Source organism: Peromyscus maniculatus, chromosome 14 (genome assembly GCF_049852395.1).
Source record: "Peromyscus maniculatus bairdii isolate BWxNUB_F1_BW_parent chromosome 14, HU_Pman_BW_mat_3.1, whole genome shotgun sequence".
Taxonomy (NCBI): domain Eukaryota; kingdom Metazoa; phylum Chordata; class Mammalia; order Rodentia; family Cricetidae; genus Peromyscus; species Peromyscus maniculatus.
The window spans coordinates 51,341,139-51,351,049 of NC_134865.1; positions in this window are offsets into that span (position 1 = coordinate 51,341,139).

Sequence of the window (9,911 nt, forward strand, 5' to 3'; positions counted from 1 at the left end):
AAGAATGTAATCAATTCCAGTGTCCTGCTGCTTGTCTTTCTGCTCTGCTGGGTAAAGCAAGCTCAGATCTCACTAGGAAACCTTTGTGGGCCGTCACAATTTCTTCTTGCCTTCACATGTTTGCCCCTACCATCTTCCTCTGGTATCTGGCATGGCGTGAATGGGTGTGGAGAGATTCCCACTGCCCATAATGTAGTGTGTTTATCTCATGGAAACATCCCATTCTAGTGGGCATTTTTAACTGTGGATTACTATGAAGATGATTTCTTCCTAAGATGTACTATCTAATTGATAATAATAATCTTAGTTTATTGTGGGAGCCCGTTCTCGGGTTCCTCATGGCTTTACCCAGCAGGTCTGAATAGAGGATGATCAGGACCACGGGCCTGAGTGCAGGTGTCTGAGATGGTCTGCACTTGGCTGTGCTGGGGGAGGAGGTCTTTTGCTCCACCCCTTGGCATCTCTATAAAAACCCTGGGGCAGAGGCAGTCAGGGTCTGTTGGAATAGGTTCCAGGTCCTCTTGAGGCTATCCTTTATTTTCTATCTGTTTATCTCCGCAAGATTCTTCGCTATAAATCTTTCTATCTAATATTTCCTGCTGCTCACACTCAAGAAAACTCTGGGGAACTGTGGGGGTGGTGGGTAAATGCCCCACATTTATACAGAGTTTTTATGATAAAAAATAAAACAAGAAAGTGTCACACTGCTACAACACATGAGTTTTTAATTGAGGAGCTGTATAGACTGTGGTTTAGGTTAATGATTAAGAAAAACAACTGATTCCCAGTAGCCCAGATAGCTTAAATTCTTCTAATCTCAATGTTGGGAGATGTGTTTACAGAGTGCATTCATAGCTGAAACAAAGCTTTGAAAATAACTTAAAGTTAGACTAAGATGTTTTTGTCAAATAGCTTTGGGGTGAAAAACCCAAGAAGACAATATAAAGTTTTAGAAAGGAATATAGCTGAATGAGGAACTTGTTAAGGTCAGGGAACAAGAACAAAGTAGTCCAATTATTACTAGCTGATGCACTTTTCTTGCTAGGACTGGTTGATGACCAAAGGTGATGATTAATTCCTTGTACCCATTTCTGCCCTCAATTTCCTTATATAAAAAACTATTGATGAGTGAGTATACACCCTAAAGGTTTAAAGTAGAGCTGACGGGGCTGGAGAGATGGCTCAGTGGTTAAGAGCACTGGTTGTTCTTCCAGAGGACTGGAGTTCAATTCCCAGCACCCACATGGCAGCTCACAACTGTCTGTAACTCCCGTTCCTGGGGACCTGACATCCTCACACCAATGCACATAAGATAAAGTTCAATAAAAAAATTAAAAAAAAAAATAAAGTAGAGCTGACTTATTCTTTTTGATATATAAAAGTTTAGGTTTGTGATTCCTTTAAGATTCCTTATAAGATTACCTTTTAAGATAAGTAATAAAGTAATTGGCCTTTTCTTTGTAACTGCAAAATGCAGCCTACCAGTAAAAGACCTGACTGAGAAGAATATCTTGCTTGCCTACACAGTTAATCTATAACAAGTTGCTTGGGTATGAATGTACGTGGGTTCTTGGGATAATTTGTTTTTCACTTGTAATATGGAAAATGTTTTATCATGTAAGGGATACAGAAAACATGCTGTATTTCACTTGTACTCATGGTAATCATTCACTTGAAAAACAGAATGTGACCACATTGTAATTGCCTGAAAGATTTTGCTGGAATATATAAGCTGTAAGGGAAAGAATGAAAATAGAGTTAGAATGGGTTAGAAGGAGAATATCAAGAATGAGAGAATTATAAGGAAAACATCCAGAATAAAGATAGAGTTAGAAGGGAAATATCAAGAATGAGAGAATTAGGAGGAAAACATCAAGAGAGTTAGGAGGAGAAGGAAAACCTCAAGAGAGACAGAAGGGACATTTCTGGATAGAGATAAGAAAAGAAAATATAGAACACAGAATGAAGAACACAGAATAAAGGAAGAAACTATCAAGAGAGTGTAAGTGTCTTGCCCTCAGATAGAAAAGTCTAGTACGTGCTGGCTCTGTGGATTTCCCTTCAAGCCCTGTGCTGTGGAGGCTGGTCCTCCAGGCAGTGAGAAGATGTGACTCTCATCTGAAACTGTACGTCACCAATAAACTCTTCTTTAAGTTTCATTGGTCATGTCTCCTCACATAAATAGAAAAGTGACTAAGACACCATGCCTACCTAACAGAAAGCATTTCTATGTCCTCTCATTTTCTGTTACCCTTGACTATCAAAAAATAAATAAGGTGGCTGGAATGATGGCTCAATGGTTAAGAGTACTGGATGCTCATCCAGAGGACCTGGGTTCCAGTTTCATCACCCACATGATGGCTCACAGCTGTCTGTAACTCTAGCTCCAGGGGATCCAATGCTCTCTTTTGACCTCCATGGGACCAGGGATGCATATGGTATACAGACATACATGCGGGCAAAACACCCATACGTATAAAATAAATCATGAAAGAATTTTAAAAAGAGAAGCTAGAGAGATGGATCAGAGGTTAAGAGCACTGGTTGTACTCCCAGAGGACCTGAGTTCAATTCCTAGCACCCCCATGGTGGCTCACGGTAGTCCACCATGGGATCCAATGCCCTCTTCTGATGTGCAGATGTACATACAGACAAAGCACCTACATACATAAAATTATAAATAAGTCTTTTAAAAAAGATTTTAAGAAAGAAGAGGATCTAAATTTGTAAGGCAGGATAGATTTAATAGATCTTTGAACACATAGTTAAATCCAAATTATACTTATAATAAAGTCATCTGCTTTTATTTTACATTTTTGTTGTTATCAATCTTACAAACCCACAGCAAGATTTCCTTTTTCTTTTCCAGCCTCAATTTTTCAGAATTGACATTTAAAAGCACCAGATCGCCGGGCAGTGGTGGCGGCGGCAGCGGCGGCGCACGCCTTTAATCCCAGCACTTGGGAGGCAGAGCCAGGCGGATCTCTGTGAGTTCGAGGCCAGCCTGGTCTACAGAGTGAGATCCAGGACAGGCACCAAAACTAGACAGAGAAACCCTGTCTCAAAAAACCAAAAAAAAAAAAAACCAAAAACAAACAAACAAATAAAAAAAAGCACCAGATCAAGGCTATCTACCTGGAAGATCAAAAATCAACATTTTAGTATCTACAGTTTGGTTAGGCCATGCCAGGTTTCCAAGAGGCAGTAATGTGGGAGTGGGATACAGTCAGGTGACTATCCTGGCCCCAATCCAAAAAATCACATTTTAGATTAGATATACAAGGAATAGTAATTTTTATCATGCAATGAATTTTTTAAAATACAGTAAAGAGGAAGTAGCCACAGGCACATTGGTTAGTTTTAGAAATTCTCGGCATAGATGGAATCTTAGGTTATAGGCTCATCTCATTGCTAAATGAAGAGCGAATATTAAGGAATTTGTTTAGGAACAGTGCTGTGTGATGATTACTGAGAATTGCTTCCCAGGGAGTCACCAGGGGGATGGAGTTTCCTTCTTATCTGTCTTGGGAAGTCCCAACATCAAGGGATGTACCTCTGGGACCAGCAGCTAGAGTTCCTTCTATCCAAGAACGGAGTATATTCTGATATAATTCCATATGAGATCATTACTCACATGGGCATAAACTTGAGCCATCAGGCTTGGGAGCAAGCTCCTTTACCTGCTGAGCCATGATAGTCATTTGGAACACGGGAAACCTCACCCGGGCTAGACACAGACAGGATTGACAGATTGATAGCTCTTTCTCAATTCCGTGGTTCCGTGGTTGAGAGTACTTGTCAGTTTTGCAGGGGACATAGTTTGGTTCCCAGCATCCGCAGGGTAGTTCACAACCATCTGTAACTCCAGTTCTGTGGGGATCTAATATTCTTTTCCAGCCTCCAAAGGCACCAGGCACACATGTGGTGCACATACAGATTTGGAATTTTGAGGTTCCTTCATGGTTATCAGATGATACAGGGGAAACTGGGTTCCTGTCTTACAGTTCTTATTCTCATTAATAAAATAATTTAAAAATAGACTCAGATGGAAGCTCAGGATAATTTTTTTAGCATTTAAAAGAAAAGCCCCTCTGGCAGGCAAACTGTAGACATCAGTTCTCCTACTCCTAGAATAAAGTGGGTGAGGGGAACTATGCCATTTAAACTGTCGTGGATCTGATGCATGGTAGAGAAGCAGCCTCGTGGCAGGGAAGGCAGCTTTAGAGAAAGAGTAAAGAAGCTCAAAATGTTGGGTAAACCCAAACTGTTAAGGAAAGCATTCTTAGAAAAGAGAAAGTGGCTGGATGGTGGTGGTGCACACCTTTAATCCCAGCACTTGGGAGGCAGAGGCAGGCAGATCTCTGTGAGTTCAATGTCAGCCTGGTCTTCAGAGCAGTTCCAGGACAGGCTCCAAGGCTACACAGAGAAACTCTGTCTCAAAAAACCAACCAATCAAACAAACAAACAAAGAAAAAAAAAGAAAGAAAGAACAGAAAAGTTATGCTTTTCTGAATAATTCTCATTAATACTAAAACCTCTCATTAATGATTTTCATAATTAATGATAGTGCTTATTAAAGAACTGGTACTTCAAAATGACTCAAGAAGAATCCAAATAGTCCTCATGCCTCAAATACACAGAGAGAAAAACATTAAACCAAAATCTAAAGATAAATGCCGAACTAAGCTAAAAACATGGCTCTTTAACATGGCTTACAGGGAGCCTGCCTTCCCAGGTGTGGTCCTTTGGCAAGGAGATTGACCCATCCAACTGGTACATTATAGCTCCACACAGACTAGAGACTCTATTGACCAGAAGGAACTTTTCCTACTTCAGTACATATTCAGACAAAATATTCATATGCTGTGGAATATCCTTTTGCACACTGTGAAGATGTGTTGCTCTCATTGTTAATAAAGAGCTGAATGGCCAATAGATAAACAGGAAGCAGTTTGGCTAGAGAGCCAAACTGAGAGGACACTAGGAAGAAGAAGGGCAGAGATGGGGAGGGGGTCACCAGTGAGACGCAGAAGAATCAGGAGATAAACATGCTGTGCTAAAAAAAAAAAGGTACTGCCATGTGGTAAAGTGAAGATAAGAAATATGGGTTAATTTAAGTTGTAAGAGCTAGCCAGTAATAAGCCTAAGCAACTGGCCGAACATTTATAATTAATAAGTCTCTGTGTGGTTTTTTGGGAGCCAGCTGGTGGGACAGAGCTGATTGGTGGGACAGAACAACTTGATATACACTTATATACATAAAATTTCAAAACAATCTTTTTTTAAAAAAAATGACAGTTATTAGAAACCAACCTTCTTTACCAAAAGCACAAAACCGACTAAGATTTAGATGATGAAAATTTGCCAGGTATTCTCCAAATCATAACCCTGGAGAACTAGAGTACTCTTTGCAAATAAAACCAGCTCACAATCCAAAAGGCCCCCTTGTCTTCACCAGTTCATCAATACACATGTTTTAGCAACAAACATGCAAGGGTCAGAGATCCTGAGACGGATTTCCATAGCTGGGGCTTCCCTGAATTCCAGCCACAGAGAGCTGTTAGTCACCTATGGCCTACCTCCTGCCTGGCTCTCCAAACACAGGAGGACCTTGTGTTTACAAACCTACTGCTTCTTAAAAGAAGTGAGGAGACAAAATGGTAAAGGGAAATGACTTATTTACAGGTTGGCCAAACCTGAGAGAGACAGACTGTTAGCATCTGTGGAGGTCTGAATGAGATGTTCCCCCATAGTCTCAGACGTTTGAATCCTTGGTCCCCAGTTGGTGGTACTGGTGTGTCTTTGCAGGAAGAAGTGTGTGACGGAGGCAGACTTGGAGAACTTCGGACCTCGCCCTGCTCTCACTTGGCTCTCTCTGTTCGCCAGCTTGTCCCTGCTGCTATGCCTGCCCGTCCCTTGCTGCCAGCTCTCCCTGCCACGATAGGCTCTTGAACCTTTGGAAGCTTAAGCTCAGATAAACCCCTTTACAAGTTGCCTTGGTTATGCTGTGGTTTTGTTTTGTTTTGGTTTGGTTTGGTTTTTGGTTTTCTCGAGGCAGGGTTTCTCTGTGTAGTTTTGGTGCCTGTCCCAGATCTCGCTCTATAGACCAGGCTGGCCTCGAACTCACAGAGATCCGCCTGGCTCTGCCTCCCAAGTGCTAGGATTAAAGGCATGTGCCACCACTGCCGTTTGGTTGGTTATGTTGTTTTATCGCAGCAATAGAAAAAGTAATTCATGCAGTTTCTTTTTGCCTTTTCTGTAGCAGTGTTATAATGATAGGCTAAAACAAAAGCCAGGAAATATGTGCTTGCTAATTTAAGTTGTCAAAACTGTGTAAAAATCTCTTCCTGCAAAGCTAGTCTCTCCTTTAGCTGGCACCAAGGTTTCTGCTTTTCCGTTCTTCCAGCTTGGGATTCCTGAGGAAAGTTTAATTCTTTTGGGTCCATTGTCAATACTCTGGTAGCCAAAGGGGAGAGGTACATGTTTCTCTGTGTTTCTCTCTGTGTTTCTCTCTGTGTTTCTCTCTCTCTCTCTCTCTCTCTCTCTCTCTCTCTCTCTCTCTCTCTCTCTCTCTCTCTCTCTCCCTCCCGAGACAGGGTTTCTCTGTGTAGCTTTGCACCTTTCCTGGATCTCGCTCTGTAGATCAGGCTGGCCTCAAACTCACAGAGATCCACCTGCCTCTTCCTCCCAAGTGCTAGGATTAAAGGCATGTGCCACCACCACCTGGCTGTTTCCCTCTTTTTAACATTTATTTGTTTATTATTTTTAATTATATGTATGCAGCTGTGTATGGGTATGTGCACATAAGCACAGGTGCCCAAGGAGGCCTGGAGCCGGAGTCACAAGTGGTTGTGATGCACCTGATGTGGGTGCTGGGAATTGAACTCAGGTCCTTTGCAAGAGCAAGCCATGTGTACTCTTAACTTCTGAGCCACTTATCCAACACATATGTTTCTCCCTTTAAAAATGTCTTTTCTCTGGAGATGGCAGTCACAGCATGAACATCACTTTTGGGTAAAGAGAAAAAAAATATTACATATGGAAAGACGTGTGACCAGGCATCCAGATTCTGCAGGATCAGAGAGAATCAGTGCTCAGCCTTTCCACTCTTGCAGAACCAAAGGGCACCTTGTCACCAGGACTTCAGTCCAATGTCCTCAGAGGACCTTAGCTTCAACTCCACTGGGCTCAGGGTCCCACAAAGACAGGAGCTTTGGTTCCAGTGGTCTCTGAGGTCATTATGGATGTAGGGCTTTGATTTCTGAGGTTCCAATGGTCACGTCAGGACCTGGAGTCTATTCTGTTATGGCTCCAGAGTTTACTTTGTTCCTGTGGCACTCACCACAGCCCCTGGAGCATAGACAGACTTTATTGGGTCTGAAGTTTTGTATCCTGCCTCCATCAGGTTCACAGAACCCAAGCTGTGACCAAGGTTTTGATTCTATCTGGTCACCTTGGTGCTGAATGTCCAGTCCCTTAGTCCTGATGGGACATAGTCAAGACAGGATCACATCGTTAACTCATTTGATAGTCAATACCAAGTTTCACCAGTCCTCTAGGATGAGTTACAGAAACCAGAGTATCCCAATAGGCGCAGAAGAAGAGGAAGTTAAAACAAACCCACTCCAACAGATATGTAAAACATGACAAAGAACACAAAAAATATGACACAATTACCATCCATGACTCATCATCAACTGATCAATTCCCCTGGAAGGGATTCCAAAGTTACAGAGATAGCTGGAATGTTTGAAAATAAATTTAGAGTGTTACTTACTATTCAAAAGAAGTATTGAACACATACAAAAGTCAGACAAACAGATGCATGGATTTAGGAAATCAATCCAAGACTTTGACAAGACAGTCTTCAAAGAGAACATAGCAATTGGTAAATTGGAAATGAGCATCCAAAATATGAAGGAAAATTTTTGCAAGGAGGTTGAAGCATTGAAAAACAAACAAACAGACAGACAGATAGACACTTGAAATGAAGGAGATCATTAATTAAGCAAATAAAAACCATAACAGATATCATTATTAGCAGACAAGATCATGCAGAAGAATTAATTTCAGGAATGGAAGACAAAAATCAAGAAAACACATACATAAGGAAAATAATTGAGGAGCATGAATGATTATTTCCAAGAAGTCTGTGATACATGAAAGGCCAAACCTGAGAATTTATGGTGTAGAAGAAAGAACAGAGGTAAAAATTAAATGGAATAGACAAACTACTTAATGAGGAGGAGGAAGAAAAGGAGGATGAGAAGAAGGAGAAGGAAGAGGAGGAGGAAGAAAAGACTTCAACCGCTAGAGGACAGTTAGATTCCCTTGGTATTGCTGGATTTTTGCTAGATTTAAGACTGCAGTTATGAACTAATAGTGTGCCATTCCATAAAGCTTTAAAGGATTTGGACTCTGGTCCATTAAAGTGAACCCATGCTCATTAGCTGGACAAGAGGCAACAAGTTGGACTGGAATGTTGATCCAAACGCTAGGGGATGTTCCCCAGTTAATTGCTCACCACTTACTTCAAACGGCTCGGAAAGCGGCAGAAGGATGGTTCCCATGGCTGAGCTATAGCTGCCCTTCACTGCAATTTACTGGATGCTAAACTTTTCACCCTGGGGACCTGGGGAGATGGTCCAGCAGGGAAAGCACTTGCCACAACAAGTGTAAACAGCAGAGTTCAGATTCCCACGTCCAGTAGAAGAGGCAGCAGAGACAAGGGGAATCCCTGGAGCAAGCTGGCTAGGTCGATCAGCAAGCCTGGGACTCAAGTGAGAGAGCCTGCCTCTCTGTGTAAGTGGAGAGTGAAAGACGAAGACACCCAAAGACAACCTCTAGCTGGAACATGTGCACACACACACACACACACACACACACACACACACACACACACACACGCCCTTCACACATGCATTCATACACACATCTGCCCTGCCTGCAGGGCTAAAATGGGTTCTCGACCACCCTAAGGAGGAAATGTAGGGACAGAAGATACAAAGGAAAACATACCAAGTCTAGATTCTGATCAAAGTGCAACTTTATTTCTCTTCCAGAAAGGTTTATATAGTTTCTGCAGAGTGGGGGGGAGCAAGAAGCTGTCATCTGCATAAGGTGGGGCAAGCTAACAAGATGTTTGTATAGGATGTTTACAGGGTGAGAGGGTCAAGGGCTCTGACTCAATGTCCTGTTGCTAGGCAACCTGACTGTAAGCTGATCTAGTTCCTTGTCTTACTGGGGGGTCTGTATTTTTCCACTAACTAGAGATTCTGTCCCTGTCCCTGACAACATCCATTAAAAAAATAATTTTTAATCACCAGGTACTGACTTTTAGAGCAAAGTGCTAATTGGCTAAGAGCTAAAACAACAGCAGGGCAGTGGTGGCGCACACCTTTAATCCCAGCACTTAGGAGACAGAGCCAGCTGGATCTCTGTGAATTCGAGGCCAGCCTGGTCTACAGAATAAGTTCCAGGACAGGCACCAAAACTACACAGAGAAACCCTGTATGAACTCCCCCCCCAAAAAAAGAGCTAAAATAACGGGCAAATATCAGTCTATAGTACACTTCATAGGACTGATGCTTTAAGTCATAAAAATTGTATAAAAACTGTGGACTTAGCCTAGTACAGCAGGACTGCCCTGGCAAATCAATGCGGCAGGGAGCTTTTCACTGTTGGATGGAACTTCTTGGGACGAGGGTGCTGGCTCTGGGTTATACCATATGGGCTATGTGCCTTGACTGACCGAGGGATAAAGGCGAAACTCCTCTGCTGAGACATCAGCAATAAAGGCAAAATTCAGTGTTGACAACGACCCTACAAGTGTCAGCCAGGAAGAAGGTGAAAATCTGCACAGATTTTAGGTACGTCTTTCTGGTCACTCATCAACATGCAAAAACTTGGCC